We start from the raw sequence: 24,180 nt of genomic DNA, 5'->3' as shown, positions 1-24,180 counted from the left end.
ATACTCACAACTCGAAAAGACATGCCTCGCTCTTGTGTGGGCAACGAAGAAGCTACGCCACTACATGCTTAGCTACTCCGTCAAGATATACTCCAAAATGGATCCAGTCAAATATCTCTTTGAGAAACCCGTCCTCAACGGACGCCTAGCAAGATGGACTTTGATGCTCTCAGAGTTCGATCTCAAATACGTGCCTCTAAAAGTCATAAAAGGGCGCGCCGTTGCCGAATTCTTTGCAGAAAATCCCATCAATGACGCACAAACAATAGATACTTGGTCATTTCCAGACGAGGATATACTCCAAACCGATGTAGACTCCTAAGACCTTTACTTTGATGAAGCATCAAACTTAAAATGATTTGGAATAGGTGTGTTTCTTATTTCTCCTGAAGGCGAGCATACACCAATCTCTGTCAAACTCGACTTCGAGGTGACAAATAATGCTGCAGAATACGAAGCTTGTCTCATTGGACTACAAGCGGCAGTGAGCTTAGGCATTAAAAACCTCCGAGTACATGGGGATTCATCCCTGATCATCAATCAAGTTACGGGATCTTGGAAAATCCGGAGTGAAAGCCTAGCACCTTATCAAGCCAGGATAGACCAAGTTGCCCAATTCTTTGATCACGTGACCTATCTACACCTACCTTGGGAAGAAAATCAATTTGCAGATGCTCTTGCAAAACTTGCATCTTTGATTAATATGCCAGATGACATGGTGGAAATGCCTTTATGCATCGAACGACGGTCGGAGCCAGCTTCTGTCCACCAAATCACCGATGAAGAGGAAATCGCAGAAGAACCATGGTTCCAAGCAATCCTAAATTTCAAGCTCAACGGTACCTATCCACAGGATATAGACAAAAGGGGACAACGTGCTATACGCCTACTAGCTTCCCAATACGTTCTCATGCAAGGATAATTATGCAAAAGAACACCTCTTGGTGTAATCCTACGTTGCCTTGATCATTCACAGGCGCGGAAAGTGATGGAAGAAGTCCATGATGGAGAATGCGGTCCTCACATGAGTGGGCCCATGATGGCAAAGAAAATCACACGTTTGGGGTATTATTGGACCACAATGGAATCCGATTGCATCAAATATGTAAGACATTGCCACAATCGCCAAATCTTCGGAATGTACAAAGATGTCCCTCCTTCATTGCTCTATACAATGACATCTCCTTGGCCATTTTCTGCCTGGGGAATTGACATAATAGGGAAGATAACCCCAGCCGGAACAGGAGGTCACTGTTTCATCCTAGTTGCAATCGACTATTTCACCAAATGGGTAGAAGCAGCTTCCTACACTAGTCTCACGGCTAAAAACGTGGCAAAGTTCATATAAAACAACATCATTTGTCGATACGGTTGCCCACATGAGATCATTAGCGATAATGTATCACATTTCCAAGCTGAGACTGAGCAATTGCTAGCCAAGTACAAAATTAGGCATCACCACTCTTCACCATATAGACCACAAACTAATGGCGCGGTAGAGGCGGCAAACAAGAACGTTGTCACAATCCTCAAGAAAATGATTGATAACTATCGAGATTGGCCAAGCAAAATACCCTTTGCTTTGTGGGGATATCGCACATCTGTTAGGACGCCCACTGGGCCACCCCTTTCTATTTGACATACGGCATGGAAGGCTGTACAACCAGTCGAGTTAGAAATACCATCATTGCGTATCTTACTCGAAAGTCAAATCCCGGAAGCCGATTGGAAGAGGGATAGATATGAAGAACTCATCCTCCTAGATGAACGTAGGCTACGCGCCTTACATAATGTCCAAACCTATCAAGCACGTATCAAACGAGCCTTCAACAAAAGGGTCAAGCCAAGGAACATCAAGGAAGGAGACTTAGTACTCAAGTCGGTTTGAGCTCTTTTACCTGTCGATCCACGGGGAAAATTTAAACCTAATTGGGCCGGACCATTTCTAGTCAAGTCCATACTTCCAGGGGGTGCGGTTAGAATCACAGACCTAGATGGGAATGAATTTGCCAACCCAACAAACCTTGACCAACTAAAACGGTATTATGCCTAGAATAGGAACAAAAACGCGCCTCGCGTAACCTCACGTGTCGCTCTTGTGGCACTAAATAAACGGCCCCTGGCCAAGCTGAAATAAGCCAATGTCACTCTGCTCTTGCACTTTGACAAATTGTCATCCTTATATCATCAAATAAACTAAATTTGCACCTCTAGAGTAAGTAAAAAACTCATGCTTATCTTCTAAGTTCATTACAAGCTCTTGCTTAGAACAATTATTCTTTTAAATTTACTCGAACTACGCGCAAGGGTTTGATTTCATTTTTAAATCAATACGTAGGCAATCCTTCACGGGATACAACCCACTAATTTAAAAATATAAATAGAAGGATATTTGCAATTGCATTTGGAATTCGACAAGAATAATAAATAGAAGATGACAACGGTTTTATAACCAATTAACCTCCTTTATTCCATTCATTCCTAATAATAATAATAATACGTTACATAATAATAATGCCAAATAAAAATAAAAAATAGGCTAGGATTCTAAAAAACCCACCTCCTTATTACAATAATAATAATAATAGTAAATAATAATAAAGACTTGGGCTATTCCTCCATCTTCCCTTTGCCCTTGTCATTCTTGTCATATTTCTTGTCACGACCCCGAGCCGGACGCTCTTGCGCCACTTCGGACCTAATCACCAACGGTCTTTCTCGCGGTCTAGCCTTCCCATTCTTATCAATCACTTTGTCCACGGCAGGAGAGGTCTTTGGTTTCTTCGAAGGATGAACAACTCGAAACCCGGCTTCTTCCTCTCCCTCAGTCAGATGCTTCTCTTTCTCCTTCTCCACCTCGCGCACCTTGTAGTCAACGGGCTCGCGCTTCCTCAATCTCTCGCGCTCCTCCGGAGTAGTAGCTTTCCTCCATCGCTGGTAGGAGTCCGACACCCATAAGGCACTAACAGAAGAGTTCATGAACCATACATTTCTTTGAGCCCATTTAATGGCCCACTCCCTTCGACTCTCAGTAGTAAGCGCCACAGCAGTCTGCGGGACAGTGTCAAACTTCGGGATTGTCTGCTTTAGTCCAACCTGTCTCATCAGCCTCTCCGGGAAGATGCATACCATGAATTCCAAGCCAGGAATGTGCACAGATCGGGTAGGATCCAAGGAAGATACTCCAGTGACAGATTTGAGATGCCACCATGGTACAATCCACCTAATCAAGGGGCCATCTTCACTCTTCAATTTATTCTCCCAATAATTGCAGACTCGAGTGAAGTCCACCATGTAAAGCCTGGTCCTCATTGCAATCGAACGAGCGTGATAAGAAGGAACATGAACTGGGGGCTCGATCAATCGAAGACGCTCCATAAGCCAGACCTACCAAAAGCGGGTATTAGAACGAAAAAAAAAGAAAAAAAAAACGAAAAAAAAAAACGAAAAGAAGAGAAAAAGCGTTCTTTTACCTGCAAAATAACGGGACTTCCCAAATACGGTAGGTCACGATTGGCTATCCTGTTATCCAAACCCAATAGGATCTCTCCTAAACATAAACAGGCTGGGCTCCTGCGCAGCTCCATTTGCTCAACTAGGCCCAGGAGACGGGGATCACCTCTCAAGTCTTCATCAACATGCCCTTGAAGGACATATACATGCAACAAGCAAAATCCAAATGCTCTTCGCCTAGCAACATAAGAAATGGTGGGGTCGGCCCTGTTAATGAATCGGTCAATAAAGTCCAACATTCGCACTCCTTTTGAGGTCACTAAACGGTCCACCTCAATTCTAGTCAACCCAAGCAAGTCTTTAAATTTGTTCTTATACCCTTGTGAAGTAGAAGGAATAGCAGGCAAGTGTTCTGGGTCCCACCCACCGATCGCAGCAATTGCTTCAGGAAATGGGCAAATGTCACCTCCGGGGAATGCAAAAACATGATACTTCGGGTCCCAATAATCAAGGCAAGCATCTAGGAATGGTTTGACAACCTTGATAAGCTTCAAGCTCAACAAAGATCCAAGATTATAAGCACCCATATCGTGCTTCTCCATGTTGGAAAACTCGTTGGTCCACTCTTTTAGACGAATCTCCAAAGTATTCATGATGAGTGATTATATTGAGAATTTTATGTAATAAGACGAACAAGAGACGGAAGAATTGTGTGAGTAAAAGCTCTATCGACGTCTCTATTTATACTAAAATCTGTTTCCTAAAATCTACCAGAACGGAGACACCTGGGAACAGGCGCAGCACCTGCTGCGCCTCTTCAAAGGGACGCAGCTCATGCTGCGCCTCTTTCTCAGCAATGTTTCTGTGATTTTCCGCGTTGGATCTTTCCTAAATACCTTAGCGAATAATTTCCTATTCCTACGGGTTATTGTTTTGGTCAACACGTCAAAATTGCCATAATTCGTGTTTCCTAAATTCGCGGGCACGCATTTCGAGGCAATATCAGCATTTTCGTCATTTTAGCACACTTGTATATTGTCATTGTAGGAAATCATTTTCATTTTAATTTATTTCAAAACTTATATATATTTCTTTTATTTATTCCTTTTATTTAAACAATTCACTCCCGTCCTACATTACATTTCTAACTTATAGATCTCTATTTTTTTCATTTTTTTTGGGGGTAACCCTCCCTACCGTCCGAGCATTTCCGGTAAATTTTTTGCATTTTTTGGCACTTTCTTTTGCATTTTTTTCGCACCTTTGAGTCATTCGTTTTGCGCTAATTTAGGCCATATGTATATACAAATGTACGTTCTATTTAATTTCTATGTAAACTTCGGAAGCATGACGGCATAAACCGTCATCTACCAAACCTGTTCAAAGCTAACCTGCAGGTACAAGCAACACAACCCATCAGCAAAGGCACTCAGGCCATCATATACAGTCAAAAAAGGAAATGTACAACAAACTGGGGGCTCGAGCCCCAAGCAAAAATCCAAAATGTCCAAAAATGTAGGTCCTAAAATGTACAAAGGTGCAAGATACAAACAACAACAAAACGAGACTACTGTCGGTCGCCCTCTAACTCCACAACTCTCGCCTCGAGAGCAGCAACCTCGGCGTCACGAACCTCGAGCTCCCTCAACAAGCGAGCTGTCTCCTCCCGAGACTGGGCCAACTCTCTCTCCAGCTTACTCCTCCTCTGCAAGCAACAAAATTGGCTCATGTCAATCATTTCAAGTAATTAAAAGAAAATTGAAAAATCAAAATTAGGAAGAAAAGATATAAACGAAAGGTTCATACCTGACGACCTCGACCGCCGACAAGTGCCTTGACGGCAGTAGCTCGCAGCCGGTTGGCTACCCTCTATAACGCCACAAACCGGGATGGCGCAACCTGCATTTTCAAAAAGAAGTTCTCAATAATTAGATAAGTTCAATCAAATGTTTTCTTACACAAAAATCGTGCAAATTAGAGGCTCACCTTCCGAACCAGATGCTGCCAATCATCCAGGCCAGCATCCGTCACATCCACGTCTAAGTCACGCAGCTCGGAGATCGTCGTCCTCTCGGTCGCGTCAGTGTACTCGAGGGTCTCGGGGTACTCTGGGGGCTCGATGCCCGCCGCCTCGACCTCCTGCAAATTCAAATGTTTCTCATTAATCGATGATCTTTCATCGTATTCTCAAAATCAGAAAAAATAAAGGAGAGTAAAATGCTTACCACAACCGGCCAGGACGCCAACCTCCCGTAGAGAAACGCCGAGTAGTCCTCACCAGAAAGAAGAAGGGCGTCACCACCAACGCCAGCCCAGTCAGCCTCCCTCTCAACCTCAGAAGACTCCCTGAACATCGTACTAGGAGGATCGATGGAAACCGTCAAAACATCCTGAGAGCACTGACGAGCCAAGCGCTCGCCCAAGAACCACACAGGACCCATCGACGTCCTCAATAGCAGCCGGCTCGAGCTCCTAGGTCGAAGGACCTCAGCCACAAAAGGAGGCGCGCCAGCGTACTCCGCCCCAGGCCTGGGCACCCACTAAGAAAAGACAAACAAGGAATCATTCTTATGATCGGTTGAAAAGTGATAAAGAAGCAAAACAAATATAAGTGAGATGCTCACGCTGTCCAGCTGAAGAGCGTTCACGTCCCGCCGGTAGACACCGTGAGAGGAACGCTTGCTCCTCGTGCGACACATCACCCAATCCCTCACGACGGGATAGGCCTTCTCCAGCGGCTCCGTCCTCTTGGGCGAGAGGCTCGGAAAGTAAGAGTACACCCACGCCTGTGAAGCAAGATAGTCAATAAACAATCTTTCGTAATTTGATAAGGAAAGGAAATGATCTCAGTCTAAATGAAGGTTCATACCTCCAACAGTAGTCCACGGCCGACAGCACCAGAAGAAGTCCCCTTCTCCATCAACTCTGGACGAACCATGGCCCTCATGAAGCGGATGAGGACCGCAAAACCAGCAATGACCCAGTCCCAACGTCCTAGGGAGCTCAGGTCAGAAAGGAAGGGAAGAAGCTTCGTCGACAGCCTCTCTCCCTTGTCTCCGAGGTAGATCAAAGACAGAAACCCCCAATGCCACAAGCGGGCCCTCTACTCAGCTGTACAGGGAGGAGGAGCCGTCTCTCTCCCGTCAATCACCACCAGCGCCGGGGTCTTCCCCGCAAAGTAGTCTCAGACATAAGAACTAGGCACCAAACCAGGCACTGTAAAAGCCCTCGGCGACAAGTTCCAGCCGATCAACCTCCTAGCCTCGGCCGAGTCCACCCTCATGGCAGTCTCCGGCCACTCCACCACCTCAGTCCCACACGGCAGACCAGAGATCATGCCGTAGTCCTCCAACGGGACTCCCACGTCACCAAAAGGCATGTGAAAAGTGGAAGTCGTGTCCCAGAATCGGTCCAAGAAAGCGCGGACCAGACTAAGGTTATCCCGCATCTTCCTCTTCGCGATATCCCTCCAAGCCTGCACCAAGGCACCAAACGCTCCCTGCTCGATCATGGCGCGCTCCTCCGCCGACAGCCTCTCGTAGCACTCCATCGCCGTCGTGTAGCCCGAGAACGATCTGATATTCCCGGCCTCCTATTGTGATTTAAAACAAAAGCTATCTTTAGTTTGAATAAATTTGGAAGAGATATGAGCAAATGAGATGAAAGAAGATGAGTGATGAGTAATGAATTCAGGATTACCAAGCTCTTCACCGTCCTATAGGACAGGTGACCCTCCGCAGCCCAAAGCAAGTGCCTGCTGTCCCAGGTCTCAGCCCACGCAGATGCTCCCCTCAGCTGAAGACCTCCTCGCCCAACGTTGGCCCGCCTCGGGGCCTCCTCTTCCTCGGCAGCCTCCTCCTCCTGGACTTCGTCCTCAGCAGCCATCCCCGCAGCGGTGAAAGCCTCCTCCAAAGCCTCCTCGATCGCACGAGAAGGGTCAACAGCAGTGTCTATCTCCATGGGAGCTCTCCCATAAGTAGAAGCCTCGTCACCTGCAACGTTAAAGTAAATTTAGGCCGCGTCAAGTGACGACGAGCCTCGATTAGGGATTTTCGAGCTTTCGGAAGCCCTGAAATCGCTTTTTTCTCGCAATCTTTGGCAATATTCCCACAAACCCGATCACTCATGTGGTAATTTTGGGTCAAGTCAAGCCTAAGTTGAAGCCTAGTCATGGGTTCAAGTCGAAATTTCGGCAGCATTTCGTTATAACGGCGATTATGCCCTAGAAAAGTGTCCTGAAAAAGCCGTCACAAACCAAAATTTCGAGATGGTAGGAAGTTTACCCATCATCCAAGTATTCCAAATATCAAGTTTCATCGCAAATGGGCAATCCTAAGGCCATTTTCGAAGCAATTTACGGTTTAGCTATGAAACCGTCTCAATTTCACTCAAATGCTCAAAACTCAACGAAAATTCGAAACAAATACATGGTTATGATCCTTATACTACCAATTAGCCATTTCTAAAATCAATTTTTCAAGGCAAAATCATTTGGGGGAAAAGCCCCAAATTTTCGACATTTTAGGGTTGGAAACCCTAATTTTGTCGATCAAATTCATCCATTATAGAAGATTAATGCAAGAATGATATACATACCTCGATTAGTCATGGTGAATGCGAGCTTTTAGATCAAATTTTGGCAGAAATGGTTAAGATTTGAGAGAGAAATTGATAATTTGTATTTCGAAAAAATGAAATGAGCCTCTGTTTTTTCGTGTTTTTACGCAGAAAAGACACACTCAGGAACAGACGCAGCAGGCGCTGCGCCTCTTCCAAGAGACGCAGCTCTTGCTACGCCTCTTCCTTAGCTTCCCTCCATACGAGTTTTCAAAAATTCGTTATGAGTTCGTTATTTGTGGGCCCATCTTTGGTGCGCCTCTTCCCCGATGCCATTTTATCTTTTTGGTCCATTTGACGATTATTCTTCGTTCAGGCCCGCATTTCCAAGCCAACAACAGACTATTTTATGTTATTTATCGCTTCCAAGACTTTGCTTGTCACAACGAGCAGGTATTCCTTCACAGGTGTTTCGACACGCCTTTAATATATTCCCCCAGTGAGAGTAAGCGGATCGACAATCCCTCTTGAGATATGGAGATAAGTTCCTGATAAGGTTTCCCAACACGAAAGTTCACGACATACAATCGTCCCTTTCAATTTTCTTCGAAGTTTGTTTGAAGACGACCCAAGCAGATTTCTCCCAGCAGTTCCCGCCTGTGTCCTGCTACTCACAACATTTCTTGTTTCCCCGCGGAGTGCGATAAAGGTGTCGTTCTCCAGAAGTTCCCAAACCAGTAGAGTTCCTACACTCAAGCCTTAGTTACCCCTTAGTTTGAAATTGTATTCGGGCCTCCTTCCCGTTGATGCTTTCCTTTAGGGCCCCACACCCTAGCACAAATCCTTACGTAACTTTTAGGTCTTACCCTTAGCTCCTACGCTTACCCTTAGCTCCTATGCACCTCCAGAAGCATCTCGAGAAGAAGTCTCAGGTATGGTCTCTTCTTATGGCTGGCGAGCCTCCTTACGTAGTCTAATGGACTTTAAACGACCCTCCCCGATAGTCGACAGACTCTAAAATATTCCCGACGACAGGTCCTTGGCTCAGACCTCTTGAGCCGCCTCGCGTCGCCATAGTCGTCAGGTTGTAATCTTCCATTTACCTGATGGCTATACTTTGACTTTCGCCTTGTCCAACCCTCACTCAAAGTGGGGGCTCTGTAGATACCTCATTTCTGCACCTCCCGCAAACCACCCGGTGATGATTGGGCGGCATGTTTGGTACGCGAAATGATTTGTGACAGTTTGTAAGTTTATCGTCAAGTGATTGCTCAAACATTTATGTCTACCTCTTAGTTGTCATCTACGCGCTGATACGGTCGTTTTGACAGTAATTAGAGTACATTTGGAGTCCGGGCCTAAAACCATCTTCATTTTCTGATAACTGTTAAAATCCCGAGTCAGAATATTCTGGAATGTTCCGGATATTTCTATTTCATATTTTATAAATATTTCACAATCTTTTAATCTTTGGTAACAATTTCCCGTAATATTCATACAAAATATTAAGGAAAATAAGATTATTCCGTTATTTCATAAACTAAACACGGAAATCTTTCTTCCGCAGGAGGAAACCACCTGGGAATAGACGCAGCAGGTGTTGCGCCTCTTCCAAGGGACGCAGTGCATGTTGCGCCTCTTCCCAGGTCCTTTTCTGCGTATTTTTCGTATCTTTTTCATATCTTTTCGAGATTCACTTCCAAAGTCTCTCCGAAAACCCTATGCTTTCACGTGATTAGTATAAATAAGAGCCTTCGCTCCTCATATTTATCACGCGAGTGTCCGCCCTTCTCTTCTCCCTTTGCATTCTAGACCACGTTTTTACTTTTTGGCGTCTACGTGCTTGAACATTCGACCACGTAAGCTCGGATCCTTCTGAGTACCAACCTCGTTTGCATGACCGACCAATTTGACCAACTCCACAACTAATCAACTTAATTAATCTTAATCGTTTTCCTCCTACGAGGGCACTTTCGTTACATTCGAGTCGAGCATCGCTAATCATAAACTTAGTTCATCTCGTTTCGTCAAACATGTAAGTCTGAGGGTGTAAATCTCTATTTTATTTATTGTTATTTACTTTTTGTATCATTAATGTAAGATTTATGTCGAAAATACTTATTAAAATCGATTTATAAAACCATGTTTAAAACCCTTTTTACGGATTACTAGAAAATAACCGTCGAGAAAGGACGCAGCAACTGCTGCGCCTCTTCGAAGGAGCGCAGTACCTACCGCGCCTCTTCGTGAGGCTGCCGCAGTTCCTGCTTCCTTTCTTCTTCCTTCGTCCTCTGTAAATTCATTTTCTTTTGTTTTGTTTTCGTCTTGTTCGTCAATTCTTTGATATAATAGCATAATAATTTCACATGTACACTATTTATCATTCATTAACGCATATAGTTTAATCACTAAATTCGATTTAAATCCCTTATAATCCAATATTTGCGGGTTTTCGTCATTAAAATCAATCCGGGTTGTAGAGATTCGATTCATTCATATTGAGTTTTTGGAATTCGATCTTTGATATATTTCCATCTGTCTATTGTCATATTCGTCATTAGTTCGTCATTAATTCATCATGTTTAATCTATTTAGTTCACCCATGTCACTAATCAATCTTTCATCCATGTAATTAATTCGTTCACATTCGTTTCATCCATGTTTTACTGCCTTTATGACTCATTCATATGTAATTAATGAATTAAATCACTTCTATCCGAGTTAGCTATCATAATCAATCCTTAAAATCATCAATTAATATTAACGATTTGCGCTTCGGCTTCACGGCGAGAACTCACCCTTGGAAACAGACGCAAAGAATCGCTGCGCTCTTCCAAAGGGCGCAGTCATGCTGCGCCTGTTCCAGGTTGACTTCTGTCTCTGAACTTCCGTTCTGCCTTGACCTGATTAATTAGTTTACGTATAATTAACTATTAACCGTATTATCGCCTAATGATTTGTTCGTTGATTCATTCCTTTATTCTTTTTCTTAAATTATCCATTTTAGAAGTATTTTCGACATAAATCGCTAATCCCGATGTAATTATTGTAATTATTATTATTGTAATTTTCCTTTATTGTATTTATCATTGTATTTTGTATCATTTGTATGTTTTCACATGTAATTGAACCTTAAATCCCAACTTTGACCCAATTGTTTGTTAAATTAATTGTTCACCGACTTATTTAATCTTCACATGCTAGGATCAAAACTTGGATGTTACATTGCATTCATATAATCGACGATATATCGAGTATAGACGATTTTCCCTAATCATTAGTAGAGGCCGCTATCGAGGCGGGCGGGATTAGGTGTTCAATCAAAAGAGCTTCCTAATACGTACCCTCACGCCTTACTCCAGATCTCTGTGAACATCCGTGTTCATTGGCATCCACGAGAGTCATTCTAGACATAGAATGCTAAGGGTAACGAGTTCTTGGTGTTCATGTCACTACTTTGTGTCTTGATATGACACGAGGTATTCGAACGGTTCCAATTTCCCATAAAAATTGGTGGCGACTCCACAAATGCAAACGCTTGTTTCCCAAGCGCCCCCGTGGGCCCATGTCCACACCAAGGTAATTAGGAAATGTTACTGTCTCGGTTTCCCGAGGTAGTGAAATCGGAATTACAATTAAGAAACTTCTTTAAATAAATAACAAGTTTAGTTATTACAAACATAAACTAATGAATAAATGAAATACAACTCGTCTATGACTATGTCATCTACCTAGTGACTATGTACTCAACTCCAAAGTCCGTAGCGCGGCCCGAATCCCGATCACGTCAACGAGCAAACCTGTACTTAACCTCCTCCCCATATGACCAAAGAATATCATATGGATCAACACAGGCCACCCAAAGATAGGTGACAATTACACAGACAGACAACGTCAGTAACGATAAATAAAGTGTGACACGACTCAAGTGCATGAGTCATCAAAATGACCATGATATGAATGACACAAAATTACCCGACCGTCACGCCGATACCGGGACACGCCCAGACGTACCCCAACCACTGGTGCCAGGATCACGTCCACGACACCACACTCACACAAGGTACTCCGAACACGTCGGTGGTACCAGACCCAAGAGCGACTCGGATGCCCTGCCAGACGTCGTGCCTCACCACATGCGTCCTTCCAAACTCAAGTCATTAATGTGCACATCCCTCTTGGAGCGGGAAACTCCAAGAGGCGACTCATGCGGAAGACGATCTCCTAACCGCCTTCCGTCTCCATACAACAAATAACCAATCAAGTCCTCCAACATGTAAAATAACACAAATATGCAAGATACCGTATCACATGCCAATTACAGATTCTATCAACGTAATTAAATGACAAACAACTCATTTAACAATTAAACACAATATTGAACTGAGTAGGATTAACCTGCCTTTTAGCAAATCTCCATAAGCTACTCGATACATCAAGATCCGTCTCATAAATCCGTCTAACAAAATCGTCTCCTAAACAAGATAATTAAATACGATAAATTACTAACTATTCTAATCTAATTAAATTATATACGAACTAATTAACTAAATAAAACCCGTCTTATACACTACCCGAACTCGACTCAAGATCAACCACTGCCACCACCGTGGACACCACCACCAGCCACGGTGGGCCACGGCCAGCAGCAGCCCCAACCAACAACAACTAACGGCATCAACAATAACAACCCGCAACAACTACAATAACACCACCACGACACTCCTCCACCGCCACAGCTGCCTGCCACCACCGTGGTCCCCCCTGACCACGGTGGACCCAACCCTCGACCACCATGCTGGTGATTTCGCCACCACGACGCAACACCAGTAAACAACAACAACAACCCGTGCCTCCCCCTTTAACGCCTAAATCCGACCACCACAGCCACCCATTCCACCATCAACGGCTACCACTAAGGTCCCCTCACTACCCACAATAACCTCATCCAATGCCGCCCCAAGTCAGTCCCATTTTGGTGGTCAAAAATCCGTCTTAAGACGGTATAAAAACAGCACAATTAACAGCCTATAGACTCGGTTAAACCCCCAATTTACACGGTCAATAGGGTGGTCAACGGCGATTTTACGGCGGGTCAAGGTTGAGGCGGGTCACGGTATAAATTAAATAATAATTAAACTAGTGAGACAATTTTACCTTATGAACTCGAGGCAGAGGGATAAAATCTCCCTTTTTCTTCTCATCTCTCTTTCTCTCTTTTGTCTCTAAAATTGGTGGATATGGTGAGATTGTGTTTGGATAGGGTTGATGGATGGATAAGGGTGTATAAGGTGAGGTGTGAGTATATAAAATGGGTATAGTATACGTATATTATACATGTATCGTATTTCTAGATACCAAGTATCTGTCGAGTCTCCAACAAACACCCGATGATTATCGGACTACAACATGCTTAGGAATCGCAGCGTTTAATCGACAGTTTTGTATAACTATACGTCGGAAAAATTAAAATGATTTCGAAAACAAGACATTTCAAAACTTTTCAAACGTACCTGGGGTGGTTAATACACGACGACGGGGTCGCAATGACACAAACTAGAGTCAAAACCGACACCGGACCAAAAACCGACTCAAAAATTCAAATCCCGACTCCAACTATGAGTCAAATCGAGTCAAACACAAAAAACAAACTTCTCAAAACTTCCATGTTAAGTATACCCGGTATACTTGAATGGTCAAGTACAATTCATGTCATCTAAAACCTAAGATAGAACAAATCATGATTTCAATTGTGTGATAGTGACAAGACAGCTCGAAGACCCGCGCCTCTTCGAGTAGCCCATGCGGCCACGTCGCTCAAAACGCACACAACCACCCATTTTTCTATAAATACCCCTCAAATACCACCATTTGAAGGTACGCGAGTGTCCGCCCCCTCATTTCTCCCTTAAAATTCTCGACTCAACTTCTTAAGTCACAAACCGACACGTATTTTTGACCTACCGATCGAAGATACAAGCCATACACATTGTTTGGTACCGTTATCGTGCATTAAATCACTTGACCGACCATCTCGACCAAGAACACGCTCACCAAATTAAACAAAACACTCACTACATTGCTAAAACTGTTTTCTACCGATTTTTCCGACCAAACAAGTTGTTACACTTTCGTCGATTTCTCGTCTCAAGCTTAGCATGAAAGTATGAGGTTGTAAAAATCCTCTTCTTTCATGTCTTTTATCTGTTTTATGACCTTAACATGCTAAAACATGCATAACATGGTCCAAAGTACGGATCGAATGAGCCAAAACCGAGTTTTGACCGAAACAGAAGGCCCTAAACACCACTAGGTGCCTCGTGCCTCAATGAGGTGTTCTGGTCAGAACTCAAACGTGTTTGAGTTCATTTGATGAGTCATAATTTTATACATATTTATGCCTCCTCTTAATTGCTTTTGATACGGTTTTTGTGCTAAATTATATCATTTACATGCCTTTTATGTTAGAACGATGATACTTCCGTCATTTGATGTTTAATGCAGGAATGATGCATTTGAGGAGCAAAGGAATGAAATGGGCATCGCGGGGTGGGCATGAAGGAATACACGAAGCATGGCACGGGAATCCATAAGAATGAAGGAAGAGAAGTTAAGAAGACAACACGAAGAAATGAGCAGAAAACAGAGTGATTCCTCGATCAACTGAGCATGGGCTCGATTGAGGAAGTGGTGACTCGATCGAGTAACCCAAGGCTAGATCGAGGAACCAAAGTTTCCAATAGTTTCCGCAAATTTCCTTAAGTCGGTTATGTTTTATTATAAATACCTAATATTGTACTCTAGTTTATTTACGCTTTATTTTCCGTAGGTTTGGTATAGCTACTCTAAAACTCTCTTACAATATTTTAGATTAGTTTACATTAATTTAGCATTCGGATCTATTGCCTTTAATTACGGTATTGTTCTAATCTTTCTTCAATAATTATAATTCAATTACTTATTCACCTTTTATGCTTTTAATTATATTTATCATTATCATTGATATTATTGTTCTTCCCTTTAACATGAGTAGCTAAATCTTTAATCTAGGGAGAAGGGGAATCTAGGTTGTTAGAAAATGGGTTTACTTATGAATTGATTGTTAAATTGCCTTTTGATTGTTGTTTAATTTATCGTCTTAAATCTATTTGATTAATTACTGATCATAATTGATTAATTACTCTTGCATGAACTAGGATTATCACCGACAGGGTTAAGACTAGTATAGGCCACGACAATTGAATTAGACCGACTTAATAATAGCGATTGCATGTTAAGTTAGATCTAAAAAGACATATTATAATCGACCGATCGTATGACTTTCAACAATATAAATTGATCAATCAATGAATTAAACCTTACCCTTTGATGACTACCTAGTGAACCCGATCCCTAGACTCTTTAATATTATTGTTATTCATCTTTATTTAGATTGTTATTAGTTGCTACAAATCAATCAATCAAAACCCCCATAAATTTGGTTACTTAAAGACAGGCTTGAATATTGACAAACAAGAATAATTACCTCGCCTCTCTGTGGATTTGACCCTTCTTACCGCTAGCTATTAGTTAGTAGTAATTTAGGTTTACTTTGATTAAGGTGATACGACTTTAGCATTATCAAATTTGGCGCCGTTGCCGGGGAGGCAACAATTTTTCTAGTTGTTTTTGTTTATTTTTGTCTCTTTTGTCTCAAGGAGCATCAGTTCCTTGAGACAGTTTTATCTTTTCTTGTTGTTTTCGTGTATGCCCGGGTCTAACAGATTAGAGATTATACCTTTTGATCCCGAGCCAGAAAAGACTTTTCGCTACAGACGAAAATTTCAAAGAGAAGTAAGTCAAGTGGAAGACTTGAGTACAGTTCACAACGTACGGTATACTTTTGTAGAAGATTCATCCTTAGAAGAAGACACTCTTATTTCTTCACCAGTTACTCCTACAACACCAAAGATGCCGACATTATCCAGTCACTCTGAACCCACGGTTGACTCTATTCCTAAAGGCTTCAAGATCCCTACCACTGATAAAGGGACTTTTGAGATCAAGCCTTCTTACATAAGCCTAGTTGAGGGGAATTTATTTGGAGGAAAAGCAGGAGAAGACCCCGCAAAGCACATGGATAAATTTGTTACATACTGCTGATCTATTCCTTTGACAGCCGGGGTGATTCAAGATCAGGTGAAACAGACGTTATTTCCTTTCTCATTGATATATGATGCAGCTGAGTGGTTACGGACTTAGATCTAGAGACCGACGCAATTACCAACTGGACTTCATTGGCTCTTGTATTCTACAAGAGGTATTTTCCACCACAGAAAACTAATGCACTGAGAAGTCAAATTACAAGTTTTAAGCAAGGTCATACTGAGGATTTTAATGAAGCTTGGGTTCGTTTCAAGCGATAGTTCGGCCCATCCCTCACCATGGTTTTGAGATTTGGTTCCTTTGCAACGAGTTTTATAACGGGTTGTGTGATGATCATAGAGCCTTGCTTGATTCAACTGCTAATGGGAAATTCCAAGATAATACTAATGATGGTAATGCTTGGAAGATGATTGATCAGATAGCTACTCACACAACTGAGTATGGTAACCCCAGAGGAAGTAAGAGAGGAAGTGGTTCAGACAATGCTATTGCGGAGCAGCTGGAGGCCTTAACGGCTCAAATAGCCGAGTTAAAGACTACTCAGTCTTTGGGTAATAAGCAAGAGATGGTTCACATGGTTCAACAAGAAGTATCCTGCGAGAGATGTGGGATAGATGGCCACACTGCGGCAAAGTGTATGAGTACCATTGAGCAAGTTCATGCTTTTCAATATTTCAAGCAAGGTACTCCATATTCTAACTTCTTCCCTGAAAGGAGTCAGAATGCTTATGCTCAAGCCCCTCCGCGGCAAGGTGCTTATATTATTCCTCCAAATCGTGGTAACCAACCACAAGGGAATTTTGTTCGGCAAAATCAAGGAGGCTTTCAACAAATTCAACCTCTTCCTCAAGCTCCAAATTAAGAGATGGAAGATTTGCGAGCTCTCTTACAACAAACTTTGTTAATGCAACAAAATCAAAGGGCTCTGATGCGTGTCTTTTATATGATGTTTTATACCTCCTTTTACACGCATTTTAGAGCTCATTTTAGTAGTTTAACCTATTATTCTCCCTATTTCCATCTAGTTTCGTGTTTTTGTACATTATTGTAGAAATGTGAAGAATTCAACGGAAATTGAGCTAAATCCGTCCCCGAGTATCCTGCATTGCATTTTGACGTGGAGTATTCACTTAAGGAACGAGCTTGGTGCGCATTTCAAGGCCTGAAAGACAAATCCACGAGATCATAGAAGTCAAGTACCAGCTAGAGCAGTCGATCGACCACTACCTTCAGTCGATCGACCAACTCACGGCAATGAAGCTCTATCAGACATCGCTAGTCACCGATCAACCGCCCGCTTAGTCGATCGACCACATCATCGCCGCTTTGAGAGAATTAAAAGATCGAGGAACTTGAAGCCCATTGTGTTTAGGTTTTGATAATAAGTGTTACGTATATTTGCTATATAACGTAACCAAATTTCCAGAGATTTTCATCCAGAAATTTACCTAGTTTTACATTCAGTTTAGTTTATCAATAATTAGGGTTCGGAAATATTGTTTTGCAAAGGATTTTTGTTCGAGCTTTTAATCATTCCTCTACAATTTCGGTATTCCTTCTGTTCTATTTCAGTTTATCTTTATCGCATTGATAGTATAGAAATTGCTAGCTAGTTTCCCAAAACCGATATTATTGTTTTATGTTGTCTATTTGCTCAATCGTCTTAATCATAAATTCCGTAGATTTAATGATGAATCTTATTGTTGTTATCCTTCTTAGTATGAGGAGCTAAATTATTCGTGCTAGGATGTAGGGGAATTATAGTGTAGGCGGCGTAGAATAGTGCGGACTGAATCGCGTGTCAGTCGATCGACTGACATACTTGGTCGATCGACTGACCTCGTGGGGTTTTACTTTCGTTTTAATTGTTTTAATTCTTTATTCGACGAATCGAGGGCACACGACTAGTTGAATGTTTAGGATACGACTGACCCATTAGATCGAGAGATAGGGACAGTTGTTAGATCACCAATTAAAATGACTAAACTATGCTGAGATCGAAAGATAGGTAAAGTTTAGATTAAAAATCACTTTTCAGGACGAGAGTCAGTATTAGTGATATTAGGGACTCATAGCGAGATTGAAAGATGCTATCTGTTAAGAGTGGACCGAGAGGACCTCTTGTTTCCCGCCTCATGTGTTTGATTTAGACCGACTCAGTTTGCTGCCGCCGAAACAATAGTGAACCGACCAACCTAGTACCCCCTTCTTTTATCTGTTTTATCCGTTTATTTAGTTTATTGTCTTTTATTGCTATTAGTATAGACCAAATCAATTCAACCCCCACTTTCGTTACCTTAGACTAAATTAGACAATTAGAAATTACATTCGCCTCCTTGTGGTTCGATCCTGTTACCACTAGCCTAGGTTAGTCTTAATAGGAAATTATAAATCTTATTTTTGGTACTCACAACGACGGGTATCAAATTTGGCACCGTTGTCGGGGAGGCAATTGTTCTAATTTTTAGTTGTTTTTATTTAGTCTTTCTTAGTTTAAGGGTGGTGAACTAGTACCGTTCCTTAAACTTCTCTTATATTCTTTTTGTAGTTTCTTCTTATGCGCAGGTCACAGGGTGGTGAACTAGTACCGTTCAATCCTGAGTTTGAGAAATCCTTGCGCGAGTTGAGACGATCACAAAGGGTATTACCGACAGAGGAAGAGCTGAGTACTCTGTCAAGCTACTACGAGAACGCTCTGTTCGAGGAAGATCCACCCACATCTCCTGCTTCTATTTCTTCAGCTGAGACAGTCACATCTCCAGAAATTCCAGTCATGGCTGAAGAAGCAACTATAGCAAGTCATTCTGAGCCGACAAAAATTAGAAAATCTTTACAAGGGATTCGAATTACCTGGAGCTGATAGGAAATTCGAACCAAAGCCTTCCTATATCAACCTAGTTGAGAGGAACTGATTCGGGGGAGCTGCAAATGAAGATGCAAACAAGCATATGGAGATATTTATCGATTCATCGCGCTCTATACCCCGCCGACCGTGTGACCCAGGACCAGATAAAGGAGACCATGTTTATATTCTCACTCCGTGACGATGCAAGGGAGTGGTATGGAGATCTGGACCGAGCCGCTCATGGGATCACCGACTGGAATTCCTTAGCCCTGGCATTTTACAAAAAGTACTTCTCTGCCTCGAAGACTAACGCCATTAGAGCTCAGATCACGAGCTTTAAACAAGGGCCGGATGAGAATTTTCATGAAGCATGGGTTCGTGTCAAGAAGCTGGTGCGAACCATACCGCACCATGGGTTCGAAAAATGGAGTCTTTGCAATCGCTTCTACAACGGGTCGTATGACGATCGAGGGCTATTTTGGATGTCATGCCAATGGCCGATATCTTGAAAATATGGGAGAGACTAAGGGGTGGAAGATCATCGATGACTTAGCCACCCACAAGGTCGAGTATGGGAATTCCGGGGAATCAAAGGAGGGGTGTCTTTGAAACTCCTTCAGTAGCTGCACTTGAAGCTCTCACTGCGAGATTTGACAAGTATGAACTGGGAGGAGCTTCAAAAGGAGGTATTTACCAAGTAAATGCTGTGTCAGACGGTCCCTTCGTCTGCAGAAGGTGTGGAGCTGAGGGACATGTCTCAGAGAATTGTCCCAGTCCTTTCGAGTCTTGTGCTGCATTTCAACACTATAGGCAGACAAACACCTACTATGAGCCTAATGTTCATCCCAACTTGAGGTGGAGTAGCCAGAATGTCCTAAATCCAACTCCACCTCCGCAGCAGCAGCAGCAGCAGCAGCAGCAAGCCTATGTACCCCCTCATCATAAGCAACAACAATATCAAAAACCTCCCTATGTGCCGCAAAGAAAGAACAATCTCAAAATTCCGAGTTTGCTGAGTTGAAGAATATGTTGCAAAAGGAGTCCCAAGCTAGAGAGGCTGGAATGAAACTTTTAGAAAGCCAAATTGCTCAGTTGGCTAGCAAGAGTACCACTCGAGCTCCGGGACACTTACCGACTCAAACTGACCAGAAATAGACCCTAAATGCCATAACTTTTAGGAGTGGGTCTACCCTGGAGGGGCCTGATATGTTCGAGGATGCCACTGCAAAAGATGAGGCGAAACCGAGTCAGAACAAAGCTGTAACGAGTAATACAAAGAAAAAGGCGTCTACCAGGTATATCAGTCGATCGACTGATATACCCGGTCGATCGACTGAAGTGCGGGTTACAGGAGCTTCTGGAACTGTAGATCTCAGTCGATCGACTGAGCAAGGTGGTCGATCGACTGAGGCCACTGCTGATATTTAGAAATTTCGTCCTCCAATGCCCAATAATTTGAGAGACCGTTTCGGGGTACGACAACTCTGAAAGTATTGGGGCAAGACCCGAGTGCTGATGGGTCCGTCCCAATTCCGAAGTTCGACCCAATGTCGGTCAATGGCTCACATTTGAGACGGTCTGAAGAGGGTTCAAGCTTCGATAAAGAGAAGGTGGTGGACTTTCAGCCTAAGTCCAGGGATGCCGGCATGCGTGATTTAGAGGAAAGGGCTAAGCTGCTTCTTACAGCCCCGTATCTAGAGAGACTAGTGCCGACAAAGGAACAGGTATCTTTCAGTAAATTTGAAAATGTTGTTCCTAGTCTTAACGTACAAGTGCCTTTCCTTGAGTTAGTGAATCAAGTGCCCGCTTATATGAAGTTCATGAAGCAATTGCTTTCTAAAAAGAGGTCACTTGAAACCGTGCATACTGTTGCACTAACTGAGGAAACTTGCTCTTACTTGACTCACACTGCACCTCACAAGCTAGAAGACCCGGGTAGCTTTTCCGTTCCTTGTGATATAGGTATCTTCTCTATTGAGAAGGCATTATGTGACCTAGGAGCTAGCATTAGCGTCATGCCCTTAAGTCTTGCTAGGAAGCTAAAATTGACTAGGTTTGCGATCACGGACATGACAGCTTCGGATGGTCGACCGATCTGCGGTCCACCTATAGGCGTCTAGAAGACATCCCCGTGCAAATAGGGAAGTTTTTCTTCCCCGTAGACTTTGTAGTCCTAGATATGCTTGAGGATGCCCACATACCTATCATTCTAGGTAGGCCATTTCTCGCACACCGCTTTGGTGCGATTATTGATGTTGGTTACGGGACCCCGACCTTCAAAGTGGGGAATTATTCTATTGTCTTCGCCAAACAAACTAGGAAGAAGGACCCTATGTGGCCAGTCACCTGTAATACGGTTTCTGAAAAGAAATCATACTTTGTGCTTCCTGATATGCCTGTCTCTACTCTTATTCCTGTCATAACCCCTCCGCCCCAGATTGGGAGCAAATTGGAGGAAGATTTGTCTATTTCTGATATTGCAGGAGCTGGTTTGGGGAAGCTAGAGCCACATGTTGCTCCAGCTGTGAGGGAACCGATCATTCAAAGAGGAGGTCTTGGTTGCCTTAGCTATGGCACTGATGAGGAAGTTGATGACGAGTCGGTCAAAGTGAGAGAGTCCGATTTAGATTCTGACGTGTCCGAGGAGATCATTGACTGGGGAGATGATGAAGTTGTTGATCCGTTGAGTTCGGCGGACGTAGAAGCTAAGAAGGGTGCAGCTGATAAGATAAGCACCGTTGAGGCTACCTCTAGTAGCCAGAAGCCGACCAAGTGGGCCATTCTGTGGCCGTTCTTGATCAACTACTAGTTGATCACATGTTTTACAAACATTTTATTTGCTTTTGTTAGACACTTTTTATTGCTTTTCTGTGCACGAAACTTCGCATTTATTTTTGTTGCTTAGGATTTTTAAGTACTTTAGACTTTACTTTGGGTTTTGCGCAATTTTGGGCGCGTATTATTGTGCATTTGCAGCTTTTTAGACCTCATTAGCTCAAGTAATTGAGCAAATACGAAGAAATAAGAAGCAGGGGCGTCTCAACTAATTTGGAGGCCATGTGCACGAACAAAACGGAGGCCCCCAAAATATGTTAAGATGTTGTCGATATTTTAAAAGGGGAAAAAAAAGTGAGCACAATGGGAATCGAATACGGACCACTTGGCATATATACAATGATTGAACCACTACACCACTCTATTTTTGCTAATAATATCATAGGTTAATATCTATTTATTCTGTAAACAAGCATTTTGGAGGCCCAAAAAAATTGGAGGCCCAGTTCCTGGGCTTAGCCTGAACCGGCCCATAGCCGCCCCTGATAAGAAGTTACAGCAGTATCTTCAGTCGATCGACTGACAACATTGGTCGATCGACTGCGTTGCAGTTTCCAGGAGCTACTGTTCCTTTCACCCTAGTCGATCGACCGGGCTATGTGGTCGATCGACCGCCCTGCACTGCTGTACTTGTTCATGACCTCTCTCCTGCTATGTTTGGTCGATTTGCAGAATTAAGGGAGTTTTCTACTCCACTTTATCTTCCGTCATTTTGTTTATTTCTTCGATTTTTCTCAATTTTGCACATAATACCGCTTCATCATTGCTTTCTCGATTTATGCGTGGTACTTTGTTTGTCTTTTCAGGTACTTATTAGTAGCACTGCTGGCTACTGAAACCTCCTAGCTCACGCTGGTTTGGGGAGGTTTCCTTTGCTGCGCTTAAAGTCTTGTGAGTTTCTAAGTCTTTACTTCATATTTTATTTATTTCATTTTCTCGCAAATTCCCGTTTCTCTTTTCTTCATTACATGATTTTGCACAATGGGGACATTGTGCAATTTGGTTTGGGGAAGGGTTTTGCGTCGCATATCATTTGCTTGTATTCACGTTTACATTCTGTTTTGCATTGTTTAATTCATTTTATATATGTATACCAAAAATTCAAAAATTTCAAAAATTTCAAAAATTGCATGTTTATTTTAGCATATAGGTCGTGTCGGAACGGTAATATTTCAATGATGACATTGCATTTGCACCTGTTTTGCCTAAGCCTTGCTTGATTAACATGTTATTAGTAGAATCATATAAGTGCATACCTACGAGTTTTCGTTAACTGTTTGCTAAACTTGAGACTTGACTTAGAATTTTGGCAAGCTACATCATATTTCTAAGATTTAGAGCCTATAACTGGTGACATCTATGACCAGTTTATCTAGGATGTGAGTAGTACTCCTTATGAGGCATGTTACATAAATGTGCATAAATATGAACTTAATCTACTTAATACCTATATGCATTCGGTTTGTGGTCTGTCGACACATGTGGTAGAGGTTTCCCTTTATTCATTTTACCCATGAACTCCACACTGCCAAAAATATCCTTTTTGTCCTATTTACTACATCCTACATTTAGCCTGTCCTTTGTCAAGCTAGTAGTCTATGTTCTTGGGATTGTTACTTAGTTTTTGGTAGCATTTGCTCTTATTTGAGATTTTGTTGGGAAGATGAAATGAAGGAGGAAAGAAAAAAAAAACAAAAAGAAAAAAAAATGATTCGAAAAAAATGAAAAAAGAGAGTTCTGTACTGTTCATAGCAGTCGATCGACTGCCAATTCTGGCCGATCGACTGAGGTTCGAAAGAAAAAAGAAATCAATTCGCATAGTTCATAATCCTTATCTTTTGGCGATTTTTGCTCCCATGTTGCATTAGTATCTTATGGGGAGTTAGTTGATTACTTTTATACCTGGAGATTGTGAGATTTGTGCTTGCTATAGCACCGTTTCGTTTGATTTTGAGCAAGAAGAAGGATGTTGCCATATGGTTCCGTTTGGGTACTAGCTTGATCACCTGTACCTCCACTTTTCCATAAATGTTTTGCCTCTTCTTACCCATACCTCACATATCCACATATATACCTCGGCATGTGTCATGGTCATTTGTTGGTTGGAATGCATATGTACGGTCATAGAGATTACTTTCATATTATACTGCAAGCATGTTCTCATAGGTCGTAGTTAGGTGAGAGTCTCTACAAAAATGAATTCTTTCTATCCTCTTATATATTCACCTGTGCTTATGAGTTATTTGAGCGACCCGTGAGAGTCCGATTTGATAAGTCTCTATGGTTGACGGTTTAGCAGTTTTTAACGACCTTATAACTCGTTTGCATGATTCGCATTACTAATT

The 24,180-nt window shown here is 42.5% G+C and overlaps 1 non-coding gene across 1 annotated transcript; it reads right to left on the bottom strand.

Annotated features, from left to right (window-relative positions):
- Positions 1-16,334: 16,334 nt before the first annotated feature.
- LOC141603535 (small nucleolar RNA R71) lies at positions 16,335-16,440 on the bottom strand. Its single transcript, XR_012525405.1, has one exon. It is a non-coding gene; the product is annotated as a small nucleolar RNA R71 (small nucleolar RNA).
- Between the last annotated feature and the right edge of the window lie 7,740 nt (positions 16,441-24,180).

This window comes from Silene latifolia, chromosome 9 (assembly GCF_048544455.1).
Source record: "Silene latifolia isolate original U9 population chromosome 9, ASM4854445v1, whole genome shotgun sequence".
Lineage (NCBI taxonomy): Eukaryota > Viridiplantae > Streptophyta > Magnoliopsida > Caryophyllales > Caryophyllaceae > Silene > Silene latifolia.
Note: the sequence above shows the minus strand (reverse complement) of the source record. Positions and strands in the feature narration are given on the sequence as shown.